The following is a 21,340-nucleotide window of genomic DNA, read 5'->3' on the forward strand; positions in this document are numbered from 1 at the left end:
CAAACAGCGGGGCCAAAGTGCAGACTGGCATTGGGCACTGGATATTTGCGCTGCACAAATTAAATGGATATCCCTCTGCTAATCACAGTGGCTGATGTGTGTTTAATTGGCTTCTTAATTAAACATGCTGTGCTAGGAGTAGATGTATTGATATGGTCTAAATAGCTTTGTTGAAAATTGAGTGTGTGTTCTAACAGTAGCGGGGCTATTTGTCTCACTGACTAGGAGAGGGTCTGGTGCAGGAGCTCAGGCAAATGCATTATCCATATCTTATTCACTTGGGAGAGGGAGCAACTGCAACTTTGCACTTCAGTTTCATCATCTGTAAAATGGGGGCAGCAGGATCTGCAATCTCTGCTTCAGAGGGGCTTTCAAAGGATCCTAGGAGATAATGGATATAAAACCCTTGGTAATCATAAATTGCTGTGTCTCTGTTCCTAGGAAATATTTCTAGATCTCCTGGACAAGGCAGTCTTGAACAAGTAGATGGTTTGTGGTGGGTCTACATTCAGTCAGCAGAAAACTTTTATTCATAGAATCAAAAGGAGCATGACAAAGTAGAGAGCATTGCTGGGTTTGGATTCAGGAGAACTGGGTTCAAATACTTGACATCTGTTACTTTACTTGTCAGAGACTCAGTTTCCTCATCTGTAAAATGTGTTTGGGGGCAGCTAGGGGGTGCAGTGGATAAAGCACTGACCCTGGATTGCCCTGCAAAGAAACAAAACCAAAACCAAAACAAAACAAAACCCAAACAAAAAACATTTGGTTAATAATATTTGTGCTGCTATGAGGAAAACATTCTATCAACCTTAAAGTATCACAGATGGGGCAGCTAGGTGGCACAGTGGATAGAACACTGGCCCTGGATTCAGGAGGACCTGAGTTCAAATCCTACCTCAGACACTTAACACTTACTAGCTGTGTGACCCTGGGCAAGTCACTTAACCCCAATTGCCTCACTAAAAAAAAAAAAAAAAAAAAAAAAAAGAATGTTGGGAAAAAAACGTATCACAGAAACACGAGTTCTTATTATAGTACATCAAATGATAAACAAGGTAATTTAATCTACATTCCCTGGATGAAGAATCTGTTAGCCAGCATGCCTGACAAGTCATCATCTACCCTCTTCTTGGACCTCACTTCCTCTATTCGGTTTCTGGGTACTTCTTAATATCCAGAAGTCCTTCCTTGCATGGCAGTGAAATCTGCTTCCCTATGACCTCTCCCCACTGCCCCTCATTCTGCCTTCTGGGGTCCTACAAAATCAATCTAATTCATCATCTCTGCGACAAACCTTCAAGTACTAGAAGACAGCTATCATGCTTGCTCCCCAGCCCCCATCTTCTCTTGCCCAGGCAAAAATCATCACTGGTTCTCACCACCACAGAGCTTCTCGATTCTAGATATCTATGGTTTGATTTACTTTGTTTTTAATAGTAGCTCTCAGAAGAGAACAAAAGAAAGCACACTGCTCACAGAAATATTTGTGGCCCTATGCAACAGATGGCAACTGTTGACTGTGTAATTCAGTATTCAATTAGACATTTTTAAATGGAGATAATTGAAAAATCAGAGACTGCTCATCTGGAGGGTTGCACTGTCTCCTCAATTTCTCTGCTATTCTATTTGAATCCAGCGGCTGAAAATTCCTTCTTGTAGTCAGAAGTGTACAACATGTGCCAGTAATGGCCATACCCATTGGCAGAGTGTGTAGTGTTTTGAGAGATGCCAGGAAGGTATCTTAGTTACCCAAATACCTTTCCCAATTCCAGCATTAGAGATTATTTTATTTGGGTTTTTTGCTTCAGGACTTATTAATGATTCTATTAAGATGCAAATACTCCTGAGAAGTGTAACAGGTTAAGGCCTTGGTAGCTAATGCTCTCATGGAGATTAATTTGTCACATCATCTTACCACCATTATAGCCAGTGGAGAGCAGTGTTCTATAGGAATGGGACATAGCAGCAATACCTGAGCAAGTGAGGGAATCAGAAATGCACATAGGAGATTTGGAAGGAGAGGTAGGATAAATATTACTTGGGGAGGTAGTGAGCTTTATGTCATCATTGTTCATGTTCTAGGAGAGGAAGGATGAGCATGTGTTAGGAGAAATGTCAAAGAGATTTTTGCATTGGGAAAGGATTGGCCTTGCTGACCTTGAAAATCTGTGTCAGCTCTCTCTCTCTCTCTCTCTCTCTCTCTCTCTCTCTCTCTCTCTCTCTCTCTCTCTCTCTCTCTCTCTCTCTCTCTTTTGTGATGCAATTGGGGTTAAGTGACTTGCCCAGCTAGTAAGTGTCCAGTGTCTGAGGTCAGGTCCTCCTGCCTCCAGGGCCGGTGCTCTATCCACTGCATCACCTAGCTGCCCCTGTGTCAGCTCTTTGATATGATGGCAAACTTGGACACTTTTTCAGTTTTGTCCAGAATCAATCCAGCTACTACTTGACTCACTTAGGAATCCATATAGAGGTAATACAAATAGTTGCCATTGTTTAAAAATGGTACCATAAAATAGCAACTCTTATTTATTTGGTGTATTATGGTAACAAAATTATTTCATATCAATTATCTCATTTGGTTCCTGTTGAAATCAGTAATACAAGTATTATCATCAACATTTTAGAGACTGGGAAACTGAGGTTCAGAGAAGATGAATATGATCACATAGCTAGAGCTAGTACCTGGCTTTTCTGACTCCTTGGTCAGTGCTCCTTCTGATACACTCTCTTGCCTCTCAGGGAGACCTTGGGGCTTGGCTAAAGCATTTATATTCTTTAGGTTGGTAGGCTCAGCAACAATGATTAGGAGATGGGGCAGAGATAAAATTGCCAAGCAGTTGTGATACATATGTATGTATTTTCCCCCAAAGGCTAGCCCTTCAAATAATTAAACATAGTCCCCAGAGCCTTCTCTTTAGATTCAACATGCCCAATTTCTTCAGCTGATTCTCATATGGCACTTTCCTCTCTCAAATGGCACCACTTTGCGAATGCTTTTTCCAAAATATGGTGCTCTTAAGTGAAGACAATTCTTCAAATGTACCATAACCAGGTCAGAGTACAAGAGGAGTGTTACCTCCATCAGTCTAGACATCACATTTCTATAAATATCACCCTACAGCCATAATTTCATAATTTCTTTTTACCACATTTCTATGATGGAGACATTATAGAGAACATTATTTCCATTTCATAGAGAGAGAAAGTGACTTCTCAAGCCAATTGGTTTTGGAATCAGGAATCCAGTCGAGATTTTCTGGGTTCTAAGCTGAGGTTGGTTAGATCTAGATTATAGAGGAACTTGAGTGTACAATTGAAGAATTTGGATTCACTTAGTGGCAGAAAACTTTTGATTAAATTCCACTAGGCTACTTGCTACTAGTATTGGACCTATTTTCTCTTTACTTTTATGCATGAGTTCTGTATACCAGTAATTATTCTAGAAGAGAAGAATATTGATTTGGTCTTTAACTATATTGTTTCCCCTTCTCTTTGTCATATTGGGATTGTCCCTCTTTCCTTTCATTTTCTGTGAATGGGCCACATAAAGGATCTGATAGGATTCTGGGAAAACATCTGTTTCATTGTATTCATTGGGCAGTTTCTATTCTTATTTGCATTACTGTTTATAAAAGACATTGATTATTTCTGCCTTTTTACATTTGTGATATCTCTGTACTCTAGTACAAGGTCACTTTTTGTAAAAGTTCCACTGATATGGAGAAATACATATATTCTTCTGTTGTCTCATTTAGAAGCCTTTTAGCTCTAGTTTCTCCAGAAATGTGTTCATTTCCATATTTTCCCTTTTGTTTATCTTTATGTTAGACTTATCCAAAATTTATAGAGTGACACTTAAATCTTCTATCATTATTATGTTAATGTTAATCTTCTTGAAGCTCAGATGTTTCCTTTATGAATTTGGATACTAAGACATGTAAAGTTCATAAGCTTATTATTGATATTGGTTTGTTAACTATGGTTCTTTTAAACATATAGCATTTTCTTCTTCATCCCTTTTTTATTTTTTTAATGTTTTTGCTTTGCCAGATAGCATGATGACAACTCCTACTTTTAAAAAATTCACTTGATGCATAGTAAATTTTTTCCCTTCCCCTCAGTTCTATTTTGTATAAATCTTTCCTTTTAAAAATGTGTTTCTTGTAAGCAATAGATTGTAGGATTTTTTTCTTATCCAGTCTGTCATTCTTTTTTGTTTTATCAGCTTATTTAATCTATTCACAGAGTTATGAATTACATTTATATTTCCCTCCACCTCTAAAACAGAGATTTCTTTTAACATATAACTTCCCCCTTTTCTGCTGTAAATATAGTATTTTGTTACTTTAGTTACTTTATTTTAATCTTTTTTTAAAGGTGACCCTGTTCCTACTGGTTTTCATTCCCTCATTCCTGATCCTCTCTTCTCATTTGTTACCCTTTCCCCTTTAGGATTTTGTTTATGTTTCCCTCTCTTGATTTATCTAGTATATGTTTCTTCCCTCTCTTTTTTCCTCTAAATTTGTTAACTAGATTTCCCTTTCCTCTCTTTCCCTTCAGTTAGTTCTGTTCATTAGATTTCTTTTTATTTCACATTTTTGTACCCCTTTGCAAAAAAAGATTTTTATTACTCTCTTCATTTTCCATCTTCTCTGTTTACTCAAGATCCTTATTCTCTGATTTATGATAGGTATAATTTTCTGATCTCTCTAATTTTTCTGAGTTCTTCATACAATCAAAACTTCCAACATATCCTAGACTCTTCCCTTTAGGTGCCTTCTGCCACTGTTTTGTAAGGGCTTTAACCCATGAATTCTCTTTTGCCATTGTGCCTCTCAGAACAATACCAATTATTGCAGGTGTCAGAGAGGACATTGTTGCATGGTAGGGAACCTCCTCTTGCCAATGCCCCCAGTGCTTTATTATCTCTCTCTTTTGGCTTTTTCCTACCTACATTTTCCTGGAAATTTCTTTCTTGTGTCCATGCTTCTCACTCCTCCATGTGCCAGTTGCTCATAGGGGTTCCAATTTCTCCTCTTCCAGGATAAATAGCCTTTTCAGGCACTGAAACCTGTAGACCTCATCGAGGGTAAGGTCTTCATCTCCCTTCATCAGTGGAACCCCTTCTCACCTTCAAAGTAAAACCTCCTTCCTTGCTCTTTCCTCCTCACACAGTTTCTTGTAGGTTCTTCTTTTTCTGAGATCTCAGAGCTTACCTTTCCCTCATTGCTAGCCCTTTATTTGGCACCAGTGCATCATCCACTTCCTTCATCCACCTGTTTCAACTCCCCATTTTTGTGTATCCTACCATGTTATAATATAGTTCCCCAAAAGAAGCATTCATCTGCACTCAGGGTATTACCAAGTTCTATCCATAATGCCTCCTGGCCATCTCTTCACTATTACTTCTGGCAAATTTTCACCTTCACCTCATCTCTTTGTGTTGTCCCTCTGTTACTATTGTCTCTGTGTTTATTCACTCTTCCTGCATTTCTGTTGGTTGGTGTGTTCAAGAAGCAAATAATCTCATCTGTTCTGGTTTTCTTTCTAAAAATGTTTCTTACTCTTCTTTATTATTGAATATCCATCTTTCCTACTATATTGTTAAATAAGATGATAGGTCACCCTGGGCTTCAGTCTGAGCTCTTTGGAACACATTATTCTTTTCCCTCTTCCTTTTTCTGGTGGGTGCAGAAGAGTCTTGCATTATTCAATTGTCCTTTCCTTTTATTCAAAGATCTTTCTCCTGGCAGCTTGTTTCTGAATTGAATTGTTAAATTTAACCACTCTGTGTCTTGGAGTTTGCAAGGTGGTGGTTGTTTTCCTGGAAGAAATCTGTGCATTCTTTTAGTTGTAATTTCATTTTGTATGTTCAGAAGTTCTGGGTAGTTCTCTTCCATTATTTCCTTTGTAACCTTGCCCCAAACCCATTGGTATGAGACTCTCTACCTACTGGTAAAGATGAATGTGTTGCCCTGTGGGAAGGACAGGGTAGAGTTGCTGAGAGGTGAGAGAATTCCAGTCTTCACCACTCTCCCTTGGGACTCTTCAGAGCAAGTCTCCTTTGGGGACTCATCAAGCTTTGAGTCTTGTTCAAATGTCAAGTCAGTTTGGGTGTTTCTGGCTTCTAATTTCAAGAGGGAAGATGGAACAGATTAACCCAACTTCAGGTTGCTGAAGAAAAAAATCTCTGGGAAGACATGGGAGGACCTGGCAGTCTCCATCATGTCTCTATTCCCAGCTTGCTACTTTAGAGATTTCACGGAATTTTCTCTTGGGTAAGATCTAGGAATCTCTCTCTTGGTTGAGCTGAGTTACCTTGTTTCCAAAAGGAGAGCTCTTTCATTCTGCATTGTCTGGTGCATGTTTTCCTATGTCTTCCTTCTCTGATTTCTATATTGTTATGATTTAAATAAATAGGTTTCTTTGCTATTTGCTTTGTGTTTTCACCTAGTGTGAAACACTGTTGAGTTTCCCACCTAGTACTAGGTGGGAAAGGGGTTAAGCCTTGGATCCAGCGCCTGGGGTTCCACCCAGAAATGACAAAACCATCACAAATTAGATGAAACTTATCATAACTCCTAGACTAATAATGTTTAAGGGAACAAATAGATATAATTCTAGCCCAGAGCCTCCTCTCTGAGGAAAGTAGGGTGGCCTTGGCATCAAATTCCAGTTTCCTCTCCTTATAGGAATAAAAACCTCCCTTGGAGAAGGGTAAGAGAAAAAGAGGCTAGAGATGTCTATTCTGCTTCCTTTCAAATTACACAGCTACAAGCCCTCATAATATGTAGGCCCCCATTGCCACAGGTAGAGTTCACTACATATGTAGGACCCCTCTTCTCTATACCTTCATTATGGTGTTAAGGTTTTTTTGTCCTTTTGCTTTGGGAGATGTATGATCCTTGGGTTGTCTCTACACATTCTACTTTTGAGATACTTGTATTTTGCTTACCTAGTGAGAGTATTTTTAAAAAATATTCTTGTGTTTTGCTTTTCTTCTAGCTTTTCTTTTATGTCTGTGTATTTGAATTCCCAATCTATTGTCCACTTTTTTTTTTCTTTTGGTGAGCCTTGTTATTACATATTCAAGTTTTTTATTGTACTCATTATTTTTTCTGAGCAAGATACAAAATCTGCTCTCATATTTCTCACTTCTCTTTTAAACCACTCAGGAACAGTCTGTTATAGCTCCATGTTCTCCACAAATTCCACAGGGTCTTCTGTCTCATTAAGTGTTGGTTCATTTTCTTAATTTTGCAATATTTATTCAGAGATGCCTGAACTTGTTTATTAGATCTTGAGGCCATATTTCCTTCTGTTGTTACTATTTTCCTGCTGATTTATCTGTTTATGTTGCAAAATCTTTGAGATTTCCTCTATCTAAAATCTTTGGTACTTTCAGTCCCCCCTCCCCCCCCTTATTACTTATTTCCTGACTCCCTCCCCTGTGATTGTGGTTCCATTGGGGTCTGGATCTCTTTCAAAACATCTCAGCTTTCTCTGACAATAGACAATTCACATGTGAGTTCACTAGTCTAGGTATCTGCCTCAACTGACTTTTGTTTTGTTTTGTTTTGTTTTTTTAGTGAGATAATTGGGGTTAAATGACTTGCTCAGGGCCACACAGCTAGTAAGTGTTAAGTGTCTGAGGCCAGATTTGAACTCAGGGACTCCTGACTCCAGGGCCGGTGCTCTATCCACTGCGCCATCTAGCTGCCCCTCAACTGACTTTTGAATGGTCAGAGCTGGACCCAGCTGCATGCTGTGCTCTTCCCCTCAGGCTTGCTGGAGTGATGTACAGTTCCCCACATGCACTGTATGTGTCCTGTTCCAATGATTTGTCCCACTCCCTCTGTGTTTTAGTTCTCCAGTTTGGCACCAGCAGTTTCAGAGCCTGCTTTTCCTGGAGCTGGCACTTCAGAGCTTTGCAGCTTTGATGCTTCTGGGTTGTAGCCTTCAGAAGGCTTTTACTCCTGAAGGGCTATGGCCAAGTTGGCTATTGAAACCCAAGTAAACTTCCACATCTTGGAGTAGGGGTCTCTACAGCACTGCAAAGAGGGAGGGGGCAGGGTACAAGGAATGTCATGTCCCAGGGTCTGCCAGCAAGACCTTGCTCTTGGTAGGATGGGAGGTAGGGAAGAGGTGCTGAGTGAATTCAGGATCGATAAGCATTAGTTCCTATTTTTTAAAACCTTCTTTTGGATTCTGGGTGTCCTAGACTAGGAAAATAGCTGAAGTTGCTTTATCTTTGGTGCATAATTTCTGTTTTGGAGAGGTTTGAGAGGTCATAGGGATCATAGAAAATGTCTTGTCCACTATATTGCTCATAGGACCTGGAAGTCCCTTCTTAACTCCCTTCTGCTCTCTTCTTTGTAGCTTTTAAAAGGTTTCATTTATACAATTTTCTTTTTTCTTCTTTTCTTTTACATTACAATTTCTACACACCAACTCTTACCCTCACAACCCTTCTCCTTGTCCCCCACACCCATAAGCCATCCCTTGTAACAAATAAGCATAGGCAAGCAAAACAAATCCATAATATCTATGTCTGATAATAGCTTTCTCAGTCTTAATCCATGTTCCATCATCTCTCTTTCAAGAATAGGAAAGCCAGCTTCATCATCCATCTTCTGAAGCCATGATTAGTCATCGCATTGATCAGAGTACTTATGTCTTTCAAAGTTGTTTCCCTCCATATTATTGAATTATTGTTTAAATTGTTTCAATCACTTCACTCTACATCATTTCATCCACATTTTTCTAGGTTTCCTGGAATTTATCATTTTCATCATCTCTCATGGCACAATAATGTTCTCTTACATTTCTATACTTTAATTTCTTCTGTTATTCCCCACTATTTTCCACTTATTGGCATCTCCTTAAAAAGCCAGAAGAGATACTATGATACAATGTACAAAACATAAAATATGATTATGGATTGATTGCATCAACAGAAGGCATCAGTCTTGGATACCAAGTTTATTTCTGGTTGTAGCATAACTAATGGATAAGTTGTTCCTATGCTGTAAGACATGGTGTCTTCATGGCTAGGTCAGTTCATTGCAGGTCTGGATCAAGTAGGTTGTTTCTCAAGGTGAGCCCCTCTTCAGGATATATCTGCTATGGCTATTGCTAGACTCTATCAATGACCCTACAGAGCCTTTCTTAACTTTTCAAAGCTCACAGGGTTGTAGCTTGGTATGTTCTATCTCTACTCTCCCTTTACCTTATATTAGAAGAGAATAAACACAACAGGGTAAAAAGAAATGGCAGCACCATGTGTTCATGGTGACATGGTGGCCAGGAAGGGAGATAAGGCAGCATAAGTCATTGCTATTTCCCCTATCTGCAGGCTTATAGCATTTATTATTCCATACATAAAAGACAAAAGGCTAGGAAATCTTTTTCCTCCACATCCCCCTCTCTCTTTCTTTGTTTCTCTGTTACAAGGAATGATTGGATAAAGGAAGGAATATATTTGGAAATGAAGATGACTTAAAAGTAAAATATATCAATATTAAAAAAAACACAATTTAACTTAGAGATCTGGTATCTTCCCGTAGCATATATATGTTCAGGATATGATTAAGTTACCTGAGGTTGATGATCATTATTTACTTCTGGCAACTGATGAGAAGGAAGATGAAATACTAGAATGACACAAGAAATCAGATAAGAATTATGGGCCCTTGACAAGGGATGGTGTGCTACTAAAGAGGGCCTTCCTCCTGTGCTACCAAGAGAAAGTATAAGAAATATATGAGATGAACAGCAATCCTGAGCTTGATGGCAAATGATACTCACTGATAACTTTTATCTTTGAGATTTCACTGAGAATTGGTAGGATTGGACTTGTGATTGGTATTTGGTCCTCAAAGTGTGTGTGTGTGTGTGTGTGTGTGTGTGTGTGTGTGTGTGTGTGTGTGTGAGAGAGAGAGAGAGAGAGAGAGAGAGAGAGAGAGAGAGAGAGAGAGACAGAGACAGAGACAGAGACAGAGACAGAGACAGAGACAGAGAGACAGAGAGAGTATTACATATTAAGAAAAATGGACTGTCTTGGGAGGTGGTGAATTCCCCTTCATTCAAAGTCTTCAAACAGAGCTATTCTTTGACTAATCATTGAGGATGCTCTGGTGGAGATCCTTGTTTGAGTACTTGTTTTGCTAGATGACCTCTGAGGTCCCTTATAACTCTGAGATTATGATGTTATTTTCTCCCTTCTTACATGTAACATTATAAGATTCTGAGGTCTGTACTGCTGTCACATGCTGAAGGAAATCATATGATTTAGATCTTGAGGGAACCTTAGGGAAGTCTCTTCTTTTGTGAATGGGCAAACTGAGACCCAGTGAAATGAAGAGACTTGTCCAAAGTCACACAGCTAGTAGCAGTGCTGGGTTTTGAGTCTAAGTTGTCTGACTAATCCAGTCCTTTTTATACTGTGCTGTGCTGGCTCTAACTATTCTCTTGGATCTCTATGACAGGGAAGAGAGGAAGCTTAGAAAAGATGGAAGAAAAGTGTGGGTGATCTAAATGCATATAAAGTATAACAAAAAGAAAGAAAATAGGGTGCAGAGTAAATAGAAAGCAAAAACAAGGGTTCCTTCCCAATTATTAAAGACCAATTTACCCCCTAGAATTTATATATTTTAGTGAGGCAATTGGGGTTAAGTGACTTGCCCAGCGTCACACAGCTAGTAAGTGTCAAGTGTTTGAGGTCAAATTTGAACTCAGGTCCTCCTGGCTCCAGGGCCAGTGCTCTATCCCTGCGCCACCTTTTTTTTTCAGGGAACAAGTCAAGGGGAATAGGTATGGAGTTTAGATTAGGGAATTAAATGGATTACTTGGAAACAGTTGACTCTATTTGCTTTTTGTTTCCCTAGAGTTCACACTGGCCAGATGAATAATCCAACAATTTCATTCAGCTTTCCTAAAATTTGTGTTGAAATGAACTATCCAATTCAAAAGTGAACTGAACTTGGCAAGGATGGTCAACAGTGAAGTTTTGATTTGGAAGGAATCATAGAACCAGAGAAAGCAGAACAACCAAAGGAATAAGACATTAGAACCACAGAACAAAGAATATCAGAACTGAAGGAGACAATAGAATCATAGAAACACACAATGTAATTGAATTTAGAATTTAGGATGTCAGAGATGACAGGGATCTTAGAGATCCTTACTCTGATCCATATTTTTTTACAGAAGAAACTGAGATCTCTATTGGCAGTTTGGGATAGTAGAAAGGACATGGGCCTGGCACTCAGGAGGTCTAGGTTATAATATAGGCTCTACCATTGAAATACTTTTCAGTTTTTTGGTTTTGTTTTGTTTTGTTTTTGTGGGGCAATGAGGTTAAGTGACTTGCCCAGGGTCACACAGCTAGTAAGTGTCAAGTGTCTGAGGCTGGATTTGAACTCAGGTTCAGCTGAATCCAGGGTCAGTGCTTTATCCACTGCACCACCTAGCTGCCCCAATATTTTACAGCTTTGTATAAGTCACTTCCCTTTTTTTCTAGGCCCCTAATTATCTTGCTTGTACAGTCATCTAACATTTATTAAGTGCCTACTATGTGCTAGTTGGCATCGTGCTAAGCACTAGGAATACAAAGAAAGGAAAAAACCCAACCCCCTAGAACCCCCAAAACAAAAACCCAAACCCAAAACCAAAACGACAGAAATAAAACAGGATTTCCTTGCTCAAAAAGTTAGAGCTCTGAGTCTCAGTTTCCTCATTTGTAAAATGGGGATAATACCTATCTCACAGGGTTGTAGGGATCAAATAAGACAATGACTATGGAATGTTTTGGCATATGGACTATTTGTGCGTGATCTGTGGTAGAGTCTTCTGATCAGTCACAGTCAGGCACACTGCCCCTTGATCCCAACATAGTGATATGATGATTTTGGACAACAACTGGAAAGACTTTTATCCAACAATTAACCAAGTGGAGACTTTTATCAACTGGTAAAGTGAGCAAAACCAGGAGAAAAATGTATAGAATTATAACAATAATAAATAAAAAAATATTTGAAAGAGTTTACAATTGTAATCAATGCAACAATAAACCATGAGTACAGAGAACTGAAGAGGAAATATGCTACCCACTTCCTGTCAGTGAGCAGCCAGAGACAAACGCAGAATAGAGATGCATTTTTGGAAATGACCAATGCCAGATTTTGTTTTGCTGGACTACAGATATTTGTTATGAGAATTTTTTTCTTTTTCTTTTGTTGTTCAGCTGGGGAAGGAGAAAGTGGGAAGGGGAGATTGCAAATGCTTATGAAATAAATTAATTTAAAAAATAAAATGCTTTATAAAGTCCAAGAGTTCCATACAAAGGTGAGCTATTATTACACAGTCTCAAATATCTTCTACAACTTAAGGTTCAGGGATCTAAGTGATTTGCCCAATGTCACACAGGTAGTAATTTTCAGAGTGGAGACTAGATATGAAGTCTTCTGGCTTCAGATCTAATGTTATTTCTCCTCTGTGATGATGCCTCTGTGCTGAAAGGATTGGTAACTCTGAACACCAATTTAACTAAGATTCTCAAAACTCATTTAGCTATGACTGTATAAAACTCCTTTTCCATTTACTTGGTAAGCCTAGGGTCCAATCATCACAACCTGCTAAGAGACTTCCATAGAAGTACCTTCTTCTACCTTTGCCAGTGGCCAAACCCCAAAGATAAATGGTTGTATTTGTTACTCTCCTAGATGATGATGAGGAGACACTACAATCCTTGATTTCCCTCAATGCTTCATGCCAGGCCTTTGCTTGGAACAGAAGAGACGTCACCCAGGATTATGACTGCTTGATCTGAAAGTGGAAGGAGAGAAAAGATGAGAGAGATGACTCCTCTTAATGACACCTTAATAGATAGTAGGTTTAAGGCAGAGGGAAGAACCTCCTCAAGCATTAATCTATTTAAGTGCTACAGGTTCTATTGCTGTTTTCCCCAAGATACAAGTTAATGGATTTTTTAAAAATGCACTTAATTTTTTCTCCTTTGCGTTTCAAAGTAGAAAAGGGGCTCAGCTATCTGCATGCAAACTCTAAGAAATTATTTATAGGACAAATTTCCCACAAGACCATTCAGCGAATGGGAAAAAAAAATACTAGGGGAAAAAAGACCTATATCTTGACACTAAAGGCTTAACATCAAATGGCAACAGAAATCCATTTTCACAGTTTTATTGCCCATCCTGGATGCTTCATTTCAAAGGGAACGAATTTGAATTCAGACACAGAAAATTCCCTTTGTTCTTCTGCCTCCCAGCCTTTGGTGCCAAGTGTGGATGGGGACTAGAGGGAGAGGTGGAGATCAAAACTCCTCATGGCTCAGCTAACTGGCCCCAAATGATGCCCCTTGGCATTCTTAATTAGAGCAACTAGGCTCCAGATTGACAATGGGCTGTCAATTGTAATCATTTGTATTAGCCAACCGAGCATTTGAACGTGACATTCACAGAGTACAAGTTCACCAGTACCAGGAAAATGTTCTCAAATTACAACATCAACTCACACTTCCAGAGTGCTTTAACAGTTACAAAGGACTTTACCCACAGGTACCTCTTGAAATAGCTAGTATTGCTAGCCCCATTTTACAAATGAAGTTGGGACTCAGAGAAAAGCCATGACTTGTCTGAGGCCACATAGCTAGTTTCTAGGGACAGGACTCAACAACAATGTTTTCTGTTCCAAACCCAATTCTTCCCCTCCTAGCTTGCCATCTTGCCTCTCATGACATCACAATTGTTAGAATTTATGTTTTACAAATATACTTTGCATATAGGGGGTATTTTAAAAGTCTATTAACACTTAAAATGCATTAAGACTTTTGGGACACTTTGTGTAGTTAGCATTCATATAACCCTTTAAGGGTTACAAAGTACTCTCCAAATAATAGGTCATTTTATCCTCACAATAACCATGGGAATTAGGTGAAATTATTCCTATTTTACAGATGGGGAAACTGAGGCAGACAGACCTGTCCAGAGTTACATAGCTAGGAAGTTGTCTGAGGCTGGATTTGAATTCAGGTCTTCCTCACTACACAGGCAGGTAGGAGAGCTGGAAATCAACCCTGCCCAGACATCTTCCTAAATTCCTTCTAATGATATTTTGTAATTCATAGAATCATAGAACTAAAGAGAGAAAGGACCACAGAGGACTGGTCCCTCAGTGAAAGACCATATAAATATTCCCCAATGAAAATTAATCCAGCTTTTGCCTGAAGACTTCTAGTGATGAAGAATCCACTACTTCCACCAGAATCTTATTTCCTTTGTTTGGAAAGCTCTGACTAGTAAGAAAGACAAGTAAGTAAGAAAGGTCTTTTTCTTACTGATCAGAGCTTTCCTTATATTTAGTGGAAATCTATTTTCTTGTCACTGATAAGAACAAATATTATAATTTTTTGCCTGATAGGCCTCAAATACTACGTCCCATTCCCGTTTCCCACTGCCTCAACACACACACACACACACACACACACACACACACACAATTGGCTGATTTTATACACATTAAGAGTGGCTCACATTTATAAAGAGTTTTAAGGTATAGACAATGCTTTTCTCCCAACAACTCAATGAGGCAACTATATTATTATCCCCATTTCACAGAAGAGGGCAAGAGACTTTAAAAGATCAAGTAATTGCTAAAGACCACAGAATTAACATATGTTGGGGGTACAATTTGAACCCAGGTCTATTGAATCCATGCCCAACCCCCTTTCCACTTGGTATGCTTCCTTTCATGTTTGCAAAATGGACCAACGAGGCCTGCGGTACTTCCTGTAAATGATTGGCAATGCTGCTCACCTTGAAACATTGAATACTTAGATTTGAAGTCAACAGAATCAATATTTATTGAGTACCTACTGGTATGCCTAGCATGGCTGTTAGTTCCCATGTAGAATGCAAGAGACAGTGATGCAGTCCCTGCCCTAGCTGCAGAGGCAAGACTAACACATGTGGATTGATTAGAGAAAAAGGCAGGGCAACATATAAGAGAACACAGGTACACTGCACAATTTTCCTTTCTGCCTCTGAGGCTGCTTTTTCTGAGTCGGAAACATTTCTTTTGTGAAGATGGAGACATTGAAGGTGAGGAAATTCAAGAAATAAATAACCCAACCTCCTCAGGTATTTGCTCTAGCCTCCACTAAGCATTCTCTTGGGAAAAGTTGGTCTTTCTTGTCTCCTGGCAATGTGTTCTCTAATCCTGTCAAATTATAGGTATTATCCCCTTCTATAACTTTGCTCACACTATTTCCTCTATGTAGAATGAGCTCTCTAACCTCCATGCTTTCTTGTTGTTCAATCATATCTGTTGAGTCTGACTCTTCATGACCCCATTTGGGGTTTTCTTGGCAAAGATACATACTGGAGTGGTTTGCCATTTCCCTCTCCAACTCATTTTACAGATGAGGAAACTGAGGCAAACAGGCTTAAGTGACTTGCTCAGGGTTCTACAGATAGTAAGTATCTGAGGCCAGATTTGAATTCATAAAGATGAGTCTTCCTAACCAGGCTTGGTTTCTTTCCACTGTGCCACTTAATTGCCTCTTAACCTCTATGCTTGCTGAATCCTTATTCACCATGTAAAGCCTGATATCAATACCACTTCCACTAGAAGGTCTTCCCAATTGTACTAGTCAGTGACAACTTAAAAAAAAAAAATCAACCAAACCTTATAGAGCTCTTTGCTTGAACCTTCAACATACTTTAATATTTCAATAGAGCTGAGATCTCATTGAAATTAGGTATTTCCCTCATTGTTTTTGATTGTAGACTATGGATCCTTTATCCTCCTGTTCTCTTATATGACCACATGAGGGGACAAATGGAAGTGAATGAATAAATAATATTCAAAGGAATTTAGAGGAAGAAATTAAAATGTTGCTATTATATTTTATGAGCTTAGGCTTTTTCAAATGACTTTCTAGTCATTAACCCATATATATATATATATATAATATATATAATATATATATATGTATGTATATATATGTATGTGCATATGTATATGTATATATGTGTGTATATCTATATCTATATCTATCTATCTATCTATCTATCTATCTATCTATCTATCTATCTATCTATCTATCTATCTATCTATCTTCCACACTCCATATGCCATCTCTGAATTTTTGTGCTGGCTTTCCCACAAGTGTGAAATACAGTCCTTTCTTATCTCCACCTCACCAAGTCCCTCGCTTCCTTCAAAAGACAATTCAAGCACTAGCCTTTGCAAGAAGCCTTTCAAGATCTCCCCAACTGCTGTAACCCTCCTTGGCTATTATGTATTTAACTACTTTGTATTTATTCACTTTCTTTTTATGCTGTATATTCTAACATATGTACTTGCTATCTCCCCCTATTAAATTTAAGTGCTTTTTAAGGAGGGACCTAGGACATAGCAAAGTGATTAGCACATACTAAAGACTTCATAAATGAAGATTGATTGGTTGGTATCTATTCCGCAATTTATACTTTTAAAAGATCATTGCCTTGGGTAATGATAGGTTAAGTGATTTCCTCAGGGTCACATAGCTGGCATGTGTGTGAGGCAGGACTTGTATTCAGGTCTTCCTGATTCTGACGTTGGTACCCTATCTACTGGGCCAGGTTGCCCCTCACATTATGTTTAATTTAATTTAAATGCAAATACCTACTAATTAGATTTAATTCATTTTATTGGCACTCAAGATTAGGTTTTTAATTAAACAAATTCAAAAGATTAAACAATGAATAATCTACACATATATTGAAGGTATCCTTGATGAAGGGTATAGGCAGATTTTTACAGATAATATTTTTTGGCAGAATACTTCCAATTACACAATGGTATGAAAAATGGAGATAGCTATGAGAACTTGATTACTGATTATACTGATGAGTATAAGAAAAAACAAAATTTTAAAAACCCAAAAAACTTTATTCCTTAAGTACAAAATTCTACCCTAAAAGGTAATCCTCAAATAAGATGTCTTACATGTATATGTTAAAATCACATAATATTTTAACGATAAAACAATAGGAAGGGGCAATTTTTGATGAGTTTGATTATTAATATCAAGAGAAGCACAAAACAGATGAAATATGTTTGCCAAATTATGTTGCCACTGTCATGGAGAGTGTCCAATACAGAGCTAAAATGGAAGGGAGATTCTGTAGGTTGAGGCCCTATAGATCTTCCTATTTGCAGAAGGTGTGTTGATTGTGCCAAGTCCCAGACAACTACAGAATGGCATCCGATGTCGCTGAAAAGATTGTGGCCTGACTATCCATCCAGAACAACAACAAAAACAACAACAACAGCAACAACAATAACAACAACTACTACTACTACCACTACTATCACTACTACCACTACTACCACTACCACTACCACTACCACTACTACTACTACTACTACTACTACTACTACTACTACTACTACTACTACTACTACTACTACTACTACTACTACTACTACTACTACTACAACTACTACTAGGAATAAAGAATGTCCAGACTATGATATGCAGTTGGATGGAAAACTCAAAGTTATTCAACAGTACACATATCACCCTTCTGGTTTTTTTTAACCATTGCCAACTTTTTTTGCTTAACTAATGATTTAAAATATAGTTTGATATCTGGTAATGCTCTATCTCCTTCATTTGTACTTTTTAATCACTATTTTCCTTGAGCTTCTAGACCTTAATTCCTGTAAATGAATTTTCTTATTGTTTGTCTAGTAGTATAAAGTTTTTCCTTGGTTATTTGAATCTAGTATCATACTAGATCTATAAATTAGGGCAACTAGGTGGCTCAGTGCCCCAGAGCATTGGGCCTGGAGTAAGGAAGACCCCAGAAACTTATTACCTGTGTGACCCAGGGAAAATCACTTAATCCTTTTTGCCTTAATTTCTGCAGCTGTAAAATGAGAAGGAAATGGCAAACTAATTCAGTACTTTATCAAGAATACCCCAAATAGGCTCACAAAGAGTTGGACCTGGGGCTTTCTAGGTACTATACTCCATTCTTTCATCTTCACATAGGGATAATTTTGTCTCTTTGTCACTGCTTATGCATTAACTTTTTTCTCATCTTAGTATTTTTAATACAGATAGAACTATCTTTAAAAATAGCAGGGAGAGGGGACCCCTTTGCTTTACTCCTGTTTTAACTGGGACATTTTTCACTACTATAAATAATGTCAAATTCTCTTTTTTAGAAATGTGTTTTTGATCAAATTAAATGTTTTTTTATCCTTATATTTTTATTTTTAATAACTTGGTGATAATAGATATATTGCTGTATTTTCCTTTCAATAAGTTTTAAACAAAGAATATCAACATCCATCAGTGAAATTGTTTTAGAGCTCATTCTTTGCTTTTTCTCCATGGATTATGTATAAAGAATATATTTTACTCATAAAAGTTTAGAAAAATGATATCAAACAGAAGGTTTAGTGGAGTAATGTCTATCTCTATTTTTAAGAATAACTTTTTGTAGCATAAATATTAATTGCTCCTTAAATGTTTGCTAAAATTCTCTTTAACTTCATCTTTCTCAAGAATTTTTTCTTTAGATTTTCTCTTATGGTACTGAGCCAGAATCAGGCCTGTATTAGGCAAGTCTGGTGGTTCAGGTCTAGGATTGGAATAAAATGAGAGACTTGTAGACTAACTGACACAACTTCTTTCCCCATCCTTATGCAAAAACTTTGAATAAGCTTTTTGTTTTTTAAAATAAATAATCATTAAATATGGTATGGAAAGGATTCTTGGCAAGGACATAGCATTCATTCTAGAATTTTGTTTTATCTTTCCCCTTTTCCCCCAACCCCAATCTTCTTTCCATATGGAAATTGTTAGGTCAGCTGGGTCAGATCAGATAAGTGTGATAATTCCTATGGCAGGAGGTCATTGTCTCTTCATGACTGACCTTTTTGTGTCCTGGATGACTGGGGAGACACTCAGCAACTCAAGACTTAGCCTCCTAGACTAATTAAGTCTCAGAGACAGTTTCCCTGCCTTTTTCCCCCCATAGTGTGTGTTTGGTGGGGAGAATCTAGATTAGCTTACATGGCAGGGAAGCTAGTATATACTGTTCCAACCACATATGGCTTATTTAATTTCTTATTTTTGAGATTGGACTGTTCAAAGTGTCTATTTCTTGTTTTGTCTGTCAGTTTGTGCATTTAAAATTTATGTAGATTATCATTCATTTCCTTTGATTTCTCAGTTTTGCAAGGAAATACTTGAGTATAATTCTTTTCTTTTCCACTGTCATGAATTTACCTTATTCATTTTTTTCATTTTGGTAACTTGATTTTTGTCTCTCTTTTTCTTAATCAAGCTAGCTAAATGATTTGTTGACTTTTCAATCTCTTTTTGGTCATTTTTCTATTTTTCTTGATTTTCCAAGATGTCATTAAAATTTTTTTTATTGCAATTATTTTATTTTCTTATCTTTTAAGTTGTATGATCAGTTTATTTGTATTTTCTTTTTCTATTTTGTTAATCTAAGATTTGAGATATAAGCTTTCCCAATGATTGTTAAAATTGCATTCCACAAATATTGTTATATTGTCCCATTGTTTTAATTATCTTTAATATGATGATTCCTTTAAAATTTTTTTCCTTTGATATAGTCATTATTCAGGATATTATTACTTAGTTTTTATTTTATATTTGCCTTTTCCTCATTCTTTCAATACTAATTTTTTTTTTTTGCATTATGGCCTTTAAGAAATATGTTGATTATTTCTACCTCTATTCATCTGTTTGATACTTAGACATATGTACATTCTTTAAATATTCTCATTTAGAAGACACAGTAATAAAGTCAAGTAAAATTTTTCAATAATTTGTTCATATCTATATTTTCCTTCTTGCTTACCTTTCTGTTGAATTTATCTCACAGTGAGAGAAGATGACTAAAGTCTATTATTGTCGTTTTCCTCATAGTGGCTTTTTGCCTAGTCTTTCTTTTAAGAAAGATGACATACAGTTTGATGAACATATATATATATATATATATATATATATATATAATAGTGTTATTTTTCATAGTTGATTTTCTTGCCTTGAAGTGTAATATAGTTTTTCTCTCTCTACATCATTTTTTTCTTGTTGCCTTAGCTGAGATCATGATTATAACTTCTGCTTTGCCATAAATTCCTATAAAAGATTAGATTTTGTTTATCCCCCCTTTTAAAGACGCTGTGTCCACATATGTTTTTACATGCATAATTAGATGTCACAGAAAAGATGGTGTTGCTATAACCATATATATGCTATAAAGATGACTAGTGCCTCTTCTACCTTTATTAAGTGGAATGTTCACTTTTTCTTTCACACAACATGAAAGACAACACAGAATGATAGACATAGAGATAGGAAGCCCTGGATTTAAATCCTGCCTCTGGTTGTTACTGGCTGTTACCCTGGGCACATCTTTTGAGGTTTTCCTTGCAAAGGTATTGGAGTGTCTTGACATTTCCTTCTCCAACTCATTTTACAGATAAGGAAACTGAGGCAAAATGGATTAAATGACTTTCCCAAGGTCACACAGCTAGTAAGCATCTGAGGCCAGATCTTAACTCATGAGTCTTCCTGACTCTAGGCCTGGTGCTCTGTGGACTGTGTCACCTAACTTCCCTATGGCTTTCCCTACTACTCACCTAGTTTATTCCTTACCCAAACCGTATAGAGTCACTTGTTCTCCCATATTTTCACAACCCATTATGTCTCCCTCAACTGCAAAGCCTCTGGTTTTCAGGGAGACAATTTGCTCAAACTGTTTAGGGCAAGAGGTTGAGAGGAACATTCTGAATTTGTCCTGGGGATAGGATTCCAAATCTGATGTTTCAGGTATCAGGCCCATAGTCCTAGACCATATTGAGATAGGGGCAAAAAATATTCCTAAAATAATACTTGGATTGTAGTGAGCAGTACTATACAACCTCACAATCTAGTCCTTCATGTCTGTGACCAGCATAACAGAGGTACTACAATGAAAAATAATAACTATCCTCTTTCTTCCCTCTCCTTTCCCTGTTTTTAGGCATCTGGCAGTGATTAAGGATGGATACCATTTTTGTATTTTTTTTTTTTTGGTGAGGCAATTGGGGTTAAGTGAGTTGCCCAGGGTCACACAGCCAGTAAGTGTTAAGTGTCTGAGGCTGGATTTGAACTCAGGTCCTCTTGACTCCAGGGCTGGTGCTCTATCCACTGTGCCACCTAGCTGCCCCTGGATACCACTTTTGAAGGCAGGAGTCAACAAACAAACCTAGAATTTTAAAAGTTCATTCAAACACTCAGTGAGGCCTG

This window comes from Dromiciops gliroides, chromosome 2 (genome assembly GCF_019393635.1).
Source record: "Dromiciops gliroides isolate mDroGli1 chromosome 2, mDroGli1.pri, whole genome shotgun sequence".
NCBI lineage: Eukaryota > Metazoa > Chordata > Mammalia > Microbiotheria > Microbiotheriidae > Dromiciops > Dromiciops gliroides.